The sequence below is a fragment of the Protopterus annectens genome, chromosome 1.part0 (assembly GCF_019279795.1).
Source record: "Protopterus annectens isolate FY-2018-M chromosome 1.part0, PAN1.0, whole genome shotgun sequence".
NCBI classification, from domain to species: Eukaryota; Metazoa; Chordata; order Ceratodontiformes; family Protopteridae; genus Protopterus; species Protopterus annectens.
The window spans coordinates 1050005479-1050018277 of NC_056725.1; positions in this window are offsets into that span (position 1 = coordinate 1050005479).

Below are 12799 nucleotides of genomic sequence, written 5' to 3' on the forward strand. Positions count from 1 at the left end.
TTAGCTGTTAGGAGGATGTTTGGAACCTCAGAACACTTACTCTTTGGGCATAAGTGTAGTAATAAAATTAATTGCAAAAGCCATAACTACTTAAATTAATCCATTCATTTTTTGTGGCATGATTAAGTTTAATAATAATAAGAAGACGAAGAAGCTGGCACAAGATTGTTGCTAAAGTTACAGAGGGATTTTTTTGAGGTGAAACTGTTTATGGGACATTGTGAGGGCTCAGAGTGTAACAGAAAAGTGAAATGGAAGTACATAAGTCAAACTCCACCCTTAAGGCTGGATTTTGACTTCTGTACTTCTACTTCTGCTTTTCAAACACACACATGCACACACACACAAACACACACACACACACACACACACACACACACACACAGACACACAAAACACACACACACACACACAAAATTAAGAGTTAGAGCAAGTGAGCAATCCCCCCACATCCACACACACACAGTGAAGAGTGACAACGAATGAGGGATCACATACACACACACACACACACACACACACACACACACACACGTGCGCGCGCATGCACACACATGCACACGCACACGCACGTGCGAGCGCACGCACACACACACACACACAGTGAAGAGTGAGAGCGAGTGAGGGATTGCACACACACACACACACACACACACACACACACACAAAATGAAGAGTTAGAGTGAGTGAGGGATCACACACACACACACACACACACACACACACACACACAGAGTGAAGAGTGAGAGCGAGTGAGGGATTGCACACACACACACACACACACACACACACACACACACACACACACACATACACACAAAATGAAGAGTTAGAGTGAGTGAGGGATCACACACACACACACACTCACACACACACACAGTGAAGAGTGAGAACAAGTGAGGGATCACACACACACACAAACACACACACACACAAAATGAAGAGAGAGCGAGCGATGGATCACACACACACACACACACACGAGCTTGCGCACACACACAGTGAGAGTGAAGAGTGAGAGCAGAAGAGTGACAATGGTAAATATTTCTGTGAAAAAAAATAGATGTTAAGGGGGGCAGGGAGTAACTTTCATACACAATGGAAAAACACACACTGATTTAGAATGCAAGCAGCCATGCTTGTTCATTCATAAAGCTCAGTATACAGAGTTTTCCCCAATATACGCACAGAAGAATTTACAGTCTGTTAAGCACAGTTATTTACATATGGAAAACAAATTCTATATGAGTATGTATTTTTGCATAGAATGGAAGTTTAAGCTAATTACACAAGTGACATTATTGACATACAAGTTTTAAATGACTGATTTTCTATGCAGAGTTTACAGTGTATGCTTAGCAAAGAGTTTACAGTGTATCCTTACCAACAAGCTGATAAAGGGGAGAACAATTACTTACCAGAAATAATCAGTAGAGAGTTTCTACAGTATATTTATATGACATCAGTAGTTTTTACAGTATAACTACTGAACACAAGCAAAATTAGACATACCAGTTCTATCTTGAGGCATTCCCCAGCTCTATCATAGTAACCTATCCAAAAAAAAAAAAAAAAAAAAGGGCAAGGCCACCACAGAAGTGAAACTGTAATAAAGTGCAAAAATGAACACACGCACATGGTTTCTGAAATAAGTACATTTTCACAATTCATTACAGAACTTTTGCTTCTCACGTGTGTGGCAGCCGTGCACATGTTTTTTGAACTTCAGTCTATGGATTGCCTAGGACACCAACTGATCTAGCTATATTTCTGCATCACTATGAGAGGGGTTACCAGGTGACTACAGTTGTACCATGTGTATAACAAAAGGAAAAGGAATTATTGTCAGCTGCTTCTGTTATGCCATGTAACATAAGGATATCAGGATAGCTAAAAAATGAAAGATAGACACAAAATCATCACCGTCATGAAACAGAACATTAGACCACATGGCACACATTCTTTACTGAATATAGTAGGTTAAAACCCAAGTTTTCTAAAGCTAGACCCATTATATTACACTGCCATATACTATATGATGGCTCTATTGCTTGCATTCATGCTCTTGTGTAGTAACAGACATTGTTATATAGAAATCCGTACCCTTCTGAACTCGTGAGCCACAGAGCGCAGCTGCATAATGTTGTGCTGCCCCAGTGTCAAGGCAGTGTTTTGTGCAATTGCGTCTGATTAAGTTACTTACTTAAAGTAAGACAGAAGCACTCATATTTCAGCTTTTGCTGTTTCCTTTGTTAACTCGTTTTTGTCTGTGTTTCACCAGTTGCCCTGGACTTTCATTTTGGTATTTTTATTCATATACAAATTGCAGTTTATTAGTACACCCCCATGGGTGCGGCACCGCTGGATCCTGAGATACAGTAGTGGGGTGGGAAGTTTGACATTGGATAAGGTGCATGTCCATGACATGGCCTCCAGTTTTGTGCTTAAGGTCAAGATTCCAAAAGACTTGCCCTTGGTGTAAGTGAATTACTCTGGTACAAGGCCCATCTATAAAGCAGGCTTACAGCAAAGTTAGCAACTTCCACTGAGAGCAAGCCTTTGGAATCTGGTCCTAAGTGTTTATCACTTATCTGAAGGTATTTTTATTGCTGTGGTAGTGGTGCCTTACTGCCAGATGTGCTGTATGTTCTAAAACTGAAAGAATATATTCTGTACTGGTTGGCATTCTTCATTATGATGGTTATGTATGATTCTCTATGAGCCCCAGCTTTGCGTCTGCTGGATTCAGTAGAAACCATGTAGTATATTAGGTCTGGTTGATGGTATCAGGTCTTTGCTATCTGTAATCTGTTGTAGCATATGTGCACTGAGATGTAGAAGCATCCCAGAACTGCATGTGTGTGACTTTGGTATGCTGCATTGTGCCTTGATTTCATGACAGATGTTGGTCCATAAGACCCATTATGGACCATAAAGTAAGAGAAAACTACTTTTGAGAATTGCCCCCATAATGCATTTTTTTGTGTATACTCTGTTTTAGCTACGTGGCTTCTAAATGTCTATGACTTTGCATTAGGCTTTATTAACCTGAATGTAACCATAAAGACTTGAAAAGTAAAAATGTCATGGACATTCAGAAGCCATGTAGCTAAAACACTTGATATTCGTAAGGGGTCATTTGCATATATCCCATGAGCCTCCATTATAGGAGGTTTAAGGTATCACACAGTGAAAAGTCTAGCTTGGCTGAGTTTTTTCTTGCAGTAGTTTATAAAATGTACTAAATGTACTGCAAGGTGTGGTTCAAATTAATGAAAGCTGGAATTGTCTGATGTTTGGAATTCCACAGGTGTGTTTTACTGAAAAAGGTAAGTGAGGTGTAGGTAGGGGAAGAGAGAGAGTGTCTGTGCATGTGTTTGTGGATTAGGGTAAGGATTAGGTAAGGGCATAGCCTTAGTGTGTGTGTGTGTGTGTGTGTGTGTGTGTGTGTGTGTGTGTGTGTGTGTGTGTGTGTGTGCGCAAGTGTTTGTGGGTTAGGATTTGGTAAGGGCAAATTAACGTGTTGTGTGTGAGGGTTTATGGGTAAGGCTTAGGTAAGGGAATAGATAGTGTTTAGAGTACTTGTGTGTGTGTGTGTGTGTGTGTGTGTGTGTGTGTGTGTGTGTGTGTGTGTGTGTGTGTGTGTGTGTGTGTGTGTGTGTGTGTGTGTCTGAGCCTATCTTATGTAATGGCAGTATTTTGGAAAGGGTTTTTTAAGGTAAGATGTAGGTTTACGGTTGTCAGACATTGCTAAGGTGGTGCATTAGGGCTCAATGTACTGTAAATGGAGGGGAAACAAAAGAAAGAAAATTATTAAATGGACAATTAAGAGGGAGGACTGTAATCGTGCAGATAATGAAAAGCTAAGACTGGCAATGCTGTATGAAAACTGATTAATAACTGTGGGGAAGAGGGGGAAGGAAGATGAAAAATGCATGTATATGAATAATATGACATGATATAAACACCAACACTGGGTTATGTTGCATTGTATAAAGCAGAATATATATATACACAGGGGGAAAAGGTTATAAGAGCAAACAATGCATGAAAGGAAACACACACACACACACACACACACACACACACACACACACGCACACACATACACACAGAGTGGTAGCAAGTGAAAGGCAAACACACTAGAAAAGAGGGAGCGAGGGAATGCAGAACAGATAAAAAGAGACTTGGCAAAGTGATGATGAATAGCAAGAAACTGAGAAGAAACCATCTATTTGATGTTCAGATCCAGAGGGATGTAACTTGTCACATTCCAGGGGTGAGATGCGGGAGTCTGAATATTGGTATCAGCCAAAGATCAAAGGGTCTAGCTCAGAAGGAAGACATAGTAGAAGGGGTGGCTCAACAAATGCATGGAAGAGCACATACAAGGTGAGCAGGAGGGAAGACTCAAGAGGAGGAAAAAGATACAATAAAATTAGTGAAGTGACACGGAATGCAGGGCAGCCCTTCAGTTCCACTAGAAGAAAGTGATTAAATGCTTTGTTAAAGAAGGAAAACTGAAGTTTATAAAATAGCATAAAGTCATGAGTGCAGAATACCTACATGAGGAGACCAACCACAGACCGAAAGAGTAGTGAGACTAGCAATACTGTTCAGGAATGACCTAGCCTTAGTAACAGAAAGAGTGGAGAAGTGACAAGGGGACATGTCTTACATGGCAAGGAACATGAAAGGTATCAGACAAATCACAGGGAATCCTTATGCCCCAACAGGGCTGGGGAAGAATTCAATCGTGCCTTTTTTGACAGATGGGGATAGATCATAAAATGAGGTTATGAGATTAAAGAGGAAGATTATAATGCCATAATAAACCAAGAAAAGAGCAGACTATTTGGAAGTAAGGAGTGTAGCCAAAGGTTGGGGGAACTGAAGAGCAATATGTCAGTGGGAATTTGAATAGGCATATAGAGGGGAAAATAACATTAAGCCAGAGAATAAACTTTTGCAAGAAATTATTTGGTTCAAGTAAGAAGGTTGGATAGAATATTAGAAAGAGATGAGGTACTGCAGTGGGATCAAGAGAAAGAAATGTAAGGCAGACATATGCAGACCGCACTTTAGTAGTAATGAGTGTGATAACAAAAGCAATAAAAAAAGATCGAGGCAGCGATGGGCAAACTGTAAACAGAGAGAGAAAAAAGCACAAATGGACCTAGTGAACATGATAGATGACACAATAAGGGAAAATTAAATGGGGCAGCTGAATTGGGAAAAGCCCAGCAGGATGGCGTTCATCATCATCATCATCTTTCGGCTTTTCCCGTTAGGGGTCACCACAGCGGATCATCTCTTTCCATTTCTTCCTGTCCTCTGCATGTTGCTCTGTCACACCAACTGTCTGCACGTCCTCTCTCACCACATCCATAAACCTTATCTTAGGCCTTCCTCTTTTCCTGTTACCTGGCAGCTCCATCCTTAGCATCTTTTTCCCAATATACCCATCATCCCTCCTCAACACATGTCCAAACCAAAGCAATCTCATCTCTCTTGCTTTGTCTCCAAACTGTCCAACATGAGCTGACTCTCTAATATACTGATTCCTAATTCTATCCATCCTAGTCACACCGAGTGCAAATCTTAACATTTTTAACTCTGCCACATCCAGCTCTGACTCCTGCCTTTTTGTCAATGCCACTGTCGCCAACCCATATAACATAGCTGGTCTCACTACTGACTTGTAGATGTTCCCTTTCACTCTTACTGGTACCCATCTGTCACAAATCACTCCTGACACTCTTCTCCACCCATTCCACCCTGCCTGTACTCTCTTCTTCACTTCTCTTCCACATTCACCATTACTCTAATCTGTTGATCCCAAGTACTTAAACTCGTTCACCTTTACCAACTCTACTCCCTGCATCCTCACCATTCCTGTACCCTCCCTCTCATTTACACACATATATTCTGTCTTAGCACTGCTGACCTTCATTCCTCTGCTCTCTAGAGCATATCTCCACCTCTCCAGAGTCTCCTCAACCTAATTCCTACTCTCACTACAGATCACAATGTCATCTGCAAGCATCAGCAATAAGGGGGGACACAATGAGATACTAAAGTAAAAGACAGAGTAAGTAAACAAGAAAGATAGACAACCTAGAAAGGAAGGTAATAGCGATAAAGAGAAACATAGGCAAAATGGAAACAATAGTCCTGATGTAAAAGTACCAGAGGCAAGGACCACAATCAGAAATGGAAAACAAGATAACTACTATGTTGGAGGTAGAATATCCATCTATCCATCCACAACTCCCTTTTCCCATTTTGCACATGGGGTCAAGGTGTGTCACTTCAACAGCGACAGTCATCTAGAGCCAAGGTTTATACCGCCAGGTGGCTAGCCTTGCCGCTGTAGTTCATCCTCACCGCACACTCACACACTCACACCTATAGCCATTTTAAAGTGTCCAATCCATCTACCACATGTCTTTGGAGGAGGAAACCGGAGCACCCAGAGGAAACCCATGAGAACACAGGGAGGACATGCATACTCCACACAGAAGGCGCCCCAGCTGAGAATCGAACCAAGGAACCTCTTGCTATGAGAGTATTGGAAAACCTACTAGTGGGCGATAGGGTAAATGAAATGGAAGCAACTAACAAGAAAACATAACCCAAGCAAAAGCACAGAGAATTAACTTGGGTGAAAGGAGAGGCAATGAAAAATGGAGAAGGAAGACAAAGAAATAAGGTAATACTTCAGAAAATATTACCATATGAAGGGAAGAAGGAACTCATTAGAACTGGGAGGGAAAGAAAGGATATAAACTAGAACAAAAACAGAAGGATAAAATAAATGAAGACATCTTGGTAGAGTAGATAAAGTAAGCTGTTTTGACCAGGCAGGTTTCCTCTGCAGTTCTAAAAATGGGAGGATGGTGAAAAGACCTGGAGTCAACTGAGTAAAGGATAAAAGGATGCAAATATCAGGAACAATCCAAAACACCAGTCTCTACTGGGCAAGTATCAATATAGAGTTGAATAAAGTGTTATCTGCAGAATATTCTGGAAACTATTCCTTGTTCCCTAACAGAAATTATTTTATTTACTTTTTTCGTGTGGCTTCAACATTGAATTGTCTATCTGATCTTCAAGCATAAAGGGCAGTTTATTTACCAAATTCACTAGCATCTGCTTTTAGACTCCTTCATTTCATGGCTTCAAAATAATGATATAGTATATTTATTCTGGCCTTCTGTCATATGATTCTCAAACTCTGCAGTCTACTTCATTTATTTTCTCTTATTTCAAATTGACTCTGCCATTTAACCAAAGACTTGTCTCTACTGAGTGAGCAGTATTTGCCAGCTTGGGAGGATATAGTTGACAGATGACTCTACTTCACCAAAAATAGTCTATATCTATTCCTCCTAACCATTTTGAATAGTGGCTAAAATTGTGTCCACCATCATACTGCCTTTTTAGGCAAGGGCAACTTCATAAACCTTCCAACACAGTACAACTAACCCAGGACAACCTGAAAGTCTTACTGTTCGATGCTTAGAGTCTAAACAAAAAACTCCACTTCCTGCAAGCTCTCCTTAACTTGGAGAATGTAGAAATATTTGTAGAGTCACCATTTAAAACCACAGACAGCACCCCATTGGTGCAAGGCTATAATGCCTTCTAATCACTTAGACCAGCTATTGCACAGGAAAGGACAAAAGGTAAAGGTATCTCAATATTCATCAGAAACATTCACACCTCAACATTTGTCAAGCATTGTGACTCACCTGAATTGCTCCATGTTCAACTTACCATAAGCAAAATCCCATACCATATCATTACAAGCTATATGTCCCCTTCTATGACTCAGGATACCCATATCACATACCTAAATGTTGTACATTGAACCAAATGCTATAGTCCTTGCCAACTTCTACCACCCCACTATAAACTGGGAAATAACTTCTAATGCTCAGGCCCAATGATTCCTGGACTCTGTTAACACAACTGTTCCGGACCAACTAGTCAATACACACACACACACACTAGTGACACCAGCATCCTTGACCTGATCCTCACATACATGGGGGAGCTTTACACTCAAGCATATGTAATGTCCTCACTTGTCAGATCAGACCATAAAGTTGTATCCTCTGAAATCAAACTAAAACCTGTCACCACATCTCACTTTCACACAGTTAGACATTACTCCAACACAAACATCCTGCTACTAAGTTATACCCTAGCAAAATTTCAAACACCCCAAACCATGTGAACTCATTGCCACAGAAAGGCCATATCACCATGTAAACAACTGCATTGAACAGCTGTACACATCCAAACTAAGCAATGGACTAACTCGAAGAATGAACTTCCCATGTCGAATCCCAGTATCAACAAGTAATAAAAAAAGAGGAAGTAAATCATTGCCAAAATTAAGTGCAATGCCTAGAAAAGTAAGACAGCCCTCCCATCAAACTAAATAAGCAATGCAGGAGTCTTATCAAGTCTACCAAATCCAAATTGAAGTAAAGATAGCCTCAGAGGCAAAGGACAAACGCAAGTCCTTTTTTAGCTATGTCTGCAATCTTAAATGTAATATCCAACAGTGTGCTAATGATAAACAGAACCACCTTTCCTTTGCTTAAGGATATAGCAAACCTATTAGCCAACAAATTTAGCTCCAGCATCACCCTGCTGTCACCCCTAACTACTCTCAAGAGATACTCTCGACCACAACTCCCCTAGTCATCACTAGAGAACTGGTTCTCAATGCACTTTCCAAAACAAAAAGTACTGCATCTATGGGCACTGATAACTTCTGAGATTGCCACCTAAACAGCATGAAACATGCCATATCAGGACCTGTAAGATAATTTTTCAACTTTACCATCCAAACTGGCTTTGTAACTAGCGAATGAAGGAATGCAGTAGTTATCCTAATGAGCAAGGGTGGGCTGTCTACTGGCTTGGGTAATTACTGACCCATAAGCCTGAATAGTTTCATATGTAAGGCCATACAAAGAACTATTGCGGATATTATAAATGAAGACAAAGGAAATCTTCATACATTGGATCCAACAGAGTTTGGTTTCGTCAAGGGCAGATCAAACTGGTGGACTTCTTCAAGATGGTCACCAAATCTCTAGACAACGGAAAAACAGTACGCACTGCCTATCCTGAACTGTACAAGACAGTCAACACTATTCTTCATTAGGGTATTGTTGACAAACTCACAAAACTAGGAGTAAAAACCTGTGTCACCCACTGGGTCAAAAGCACAAACATCATCCAAGAGGGTTTACTGCAAAAAAGAAGTTATGTACTCACCATAACGTTCCATCTGAGTAGATACTTCATTTGTCTGCAACCTGTGGGTAGTCGGATCCGACCTCGGATCCGAACCGGCAGATTTCCAAGCTCCAAGATCCGAGCTCCTAGCTCCTCCCCTACCCATAATCCCTTGCTACCAACCAGATTACCTCAGATCGGTTATTTTTCCCTATAGGCTAAAGACGGAGAAAAAACTCCAAAGGAACAATATCTTACCGAGGTTCGGGGGATGGCAGGGGGGGTTGGTTGCAGACAAATGAAGTATCTACTCAGATGGAACGTTATGGTGAGTACATAACTTCTTTATCTGAAGTAGTTACTTCATTTGATCTGCAACCTGTGGGACAGAGTCCCCAGCTTACCTAAGACCCTGGGTGGTCCCTACGGAAGGATATTCTGAAGCACCGCGGAGCCAAAGGAAGCCCTACTTCTGGAGATCATGTCCAGTTTGTAATGAGAAATGAAAGTGTGGGAAGAGGACCAGGTAGCTGCTGAACAAATATCGTCTACCGGAACTCTAGACCAAAAAGCAGTCGAGGTAGCCACAGATCTAGTAGAATGCGCACGCACGCCAACCGGAGCTGGCTTCCCAGATGAAGTGTATCCCTGTCTAATACACTGAGAGATCCAATTTGCCACTGTCACCTTAGAAATTGGTTTGCCCATGGCTGACTTAGCATAAGAAACAAACAACTGGTCTGACTTGCGAGAATCTTTAGTCCTATGCAAGTAAAAACGTAGTTGTCTGTGTACATCCAATTTGTGCAATGTGTATTCACCCTTGTTTTGGAAATTCGGGAAGAAAACAGGAAGATTAATAGACTGATTAATGTTAGCCTCTGTGGCTACCTTAGGCAGAAAGGAAGGATTAGTCCTGAGGACCACTCTATCCTTGTGAAAAATAAGGTATGGATGCTTAATGCACAGAGCTTGTAATTCTGAGACTCGTTTGGCTGAAGTAATAGCGACCAAAAAGGCCGTTTTCCAAGATAAGAATTTCAATGGCACTGAGGCCGCCGGCTCGAAAGGTGGTCTTGTTAATGCTTGTAAGATCAAGGTAAGATCCCATGGAGTAACTGCCGGCTTAATAGGGGGCTTTAAGAGAAACACACCTTTTAAGAAGGTCTTGCATATTTTTGCTGACGCCAAGGAATCTACGCCATCCCCCACGTGATAATGAGAGATGGCTGCTAGCTGGACCTTAACGGTGGACGCACTAGCTCCTTGTCTAAAAAGAAGGGACAGGAAGTCCAGGATAGTGGGAATAGGAACCGTAAAGGGATCCAATTCCTTCTCCTTTGCCCAGATGGAAAAGCGTTTCCATTTACTGTTGTAGAGCTTTCTGGTGGATGGCTTATGAGCTGCCACCAGAATGGCCTTAACAGGGGATGAGATACCGGGAGCCCTAGCCATTAATGGAACTGGATCAACCAAGCCGTAAGCCTGAGGTTGACCAGGTTCGGAGTGTGGCATCTCGTCGGATGCAAGATTAGGTCTGGTCTGGGGTCCAGAATCCATGGGGGAGCCACACTGTGAGACTGCAGAAAGGGGAACCAGATTTGTCAAGGCCAGAATGGGGCTATGAGAATCACTCTGCTCCCCAACCGACAGGCTTTCTGGATGAATTTTATCATCAGAGGAAGAGGAGGATACGCATAAAGGAGACCGGGTGGCCAAGCATGAACCAGAGCGTCCCTGGGGGATTCCCCTCTGGGGGGAACTATCGCAAAGTAATCGCTGCATTTTGTGTTTAGGGGAGAAGCAAAAAGGTCGCAGCGAGGTTGACCCCACTTGAGGAATATCTGCTTCGCGACAGAAGGATTCAGAGACCACTCGTAAGGGCTGAGAAATACCCGACTTAACTTGTCCACTAATATGTTGGACCGTCCCGGAATGTGCGTTGCTATCAGAAAGCGGTTGGTGGAAATCGCCCATTCCCACACTCTCATGGCTTCTCGACACAGGGGGTAAGATCTGGTCCCTCCCTGTTTGTTTATATACCAGACAACGGACATGCTGTCCGTCTGGATTGCAATAGTCCCCAGAGGAAGAAGGTGATGAAGAGCTTGCAACGCCAAAAGCACTGCCCTCATCTCTAGGACGTTGATATGCAATGCAGTCTCTAGAGGAGTCCACGTGCCGTGGACGGACTTGCCTGCATAATGCCCGCCCCACCCGAGGCAAGATGTGTCCATTGTCAACGTGGCTTTGACTGGGGGAATCACAAAGGGTCTCCCTTCTTTGAGTTCCTGAGCCTGTAACCACCAAAGAAGGGAGTGTCTGCACGCCCTGCTCAGGGGAATCGGCATGTCTAAGGGATGGACAGATAGTGACCATTGGACCTGGAGAGTCCACTGTAACACTCGCATTCGCAGACAGGCATGAAGAGAAAGGCCGATCGCTGCTGACATAGACCCTAGCACCCTCAGGACTAATTCTGCTGGAGGAGCGGGGCTCCGAAGAATGTCTAAGATTTGGAGAGACAAATTGTTCAGCCTGACATGTGTAAGAACCACTTTGGAGATCCGAGTATCCAACCTGGCCCCTATGAATTCTAGGGCTTGAGTGGGGCACAGGCAGGATTTCTTTAGATTCACTAAAATGCCCAAATGATGGGCCAGAGAGAGGGCGTAATCTCTCGCCACAACCAGTAGATGCCTGTTGAGGGCGGTGAGGAGCCAGTCGTCTAGGTAAGGGAACACCTGAATGCCCTGGAGTCTCAGGTGGGCTGCAACCACTGCCATGACTTTGGTAAACACTCTGGGGGCTGAGGTTAGGCCAAATGGAAGAACCCTGAACTGATAATGACTGGCTCCTAGCCAGAAGCGGAGGAACCTCCTGGATCGTCTGCCCATTAGTATATGGTAGTACGCATCTTTGAGGTCTAACGAGCACATCCAGTCGTTCTCCCGCAGAAGGGGGAGAATAGATTGGACGGTGACCATCCAGAACTTTTCCTTGGGTATGAACAGGTTCAGGGACGAGAGGTCTAGGATGGGTCTGAGGTCCCCCTTTTTCTTTGGCACCAAAAAGAACCTGGAGTAATAACCCAATCTGGACTGATCTGGGGGGACGGGCTGGATGGCTCTTTTTCTTAGCAACTCTGAAATTTCCAGAGCTGCGGACTCCCTCTGATGGGGTGGAACATCGGGGAGACGTTTGGGTTTGGGGGGGTGTGTGAACAGTATAGTGTAACCTCTGGATATAATCCGGAGCACCCATCGATCCTTTGTAATGGACTCCCAGTTTGACAGGTGCTCCGATAATCGCCCCCCGACTGCCTCCAGAGTGGGACAGTCGGGCAAGCCCTCAGGGTTGTTGCGCGGGTCTGTCCGAGAAAGGTTCTCTAGACCCGAAGTTACGCGGCCCCCCTCTGCCTCTGGGCCGGCATCCACCTTGTCCTCCTCTGCCTCTAGAGGACGAGTTGTCCGCAGCAGGACAGGATTTGCCCCCTCTGATTCCTGGAGAAGGATCTTTGGGGGCTAGAGAAGCGGACTCC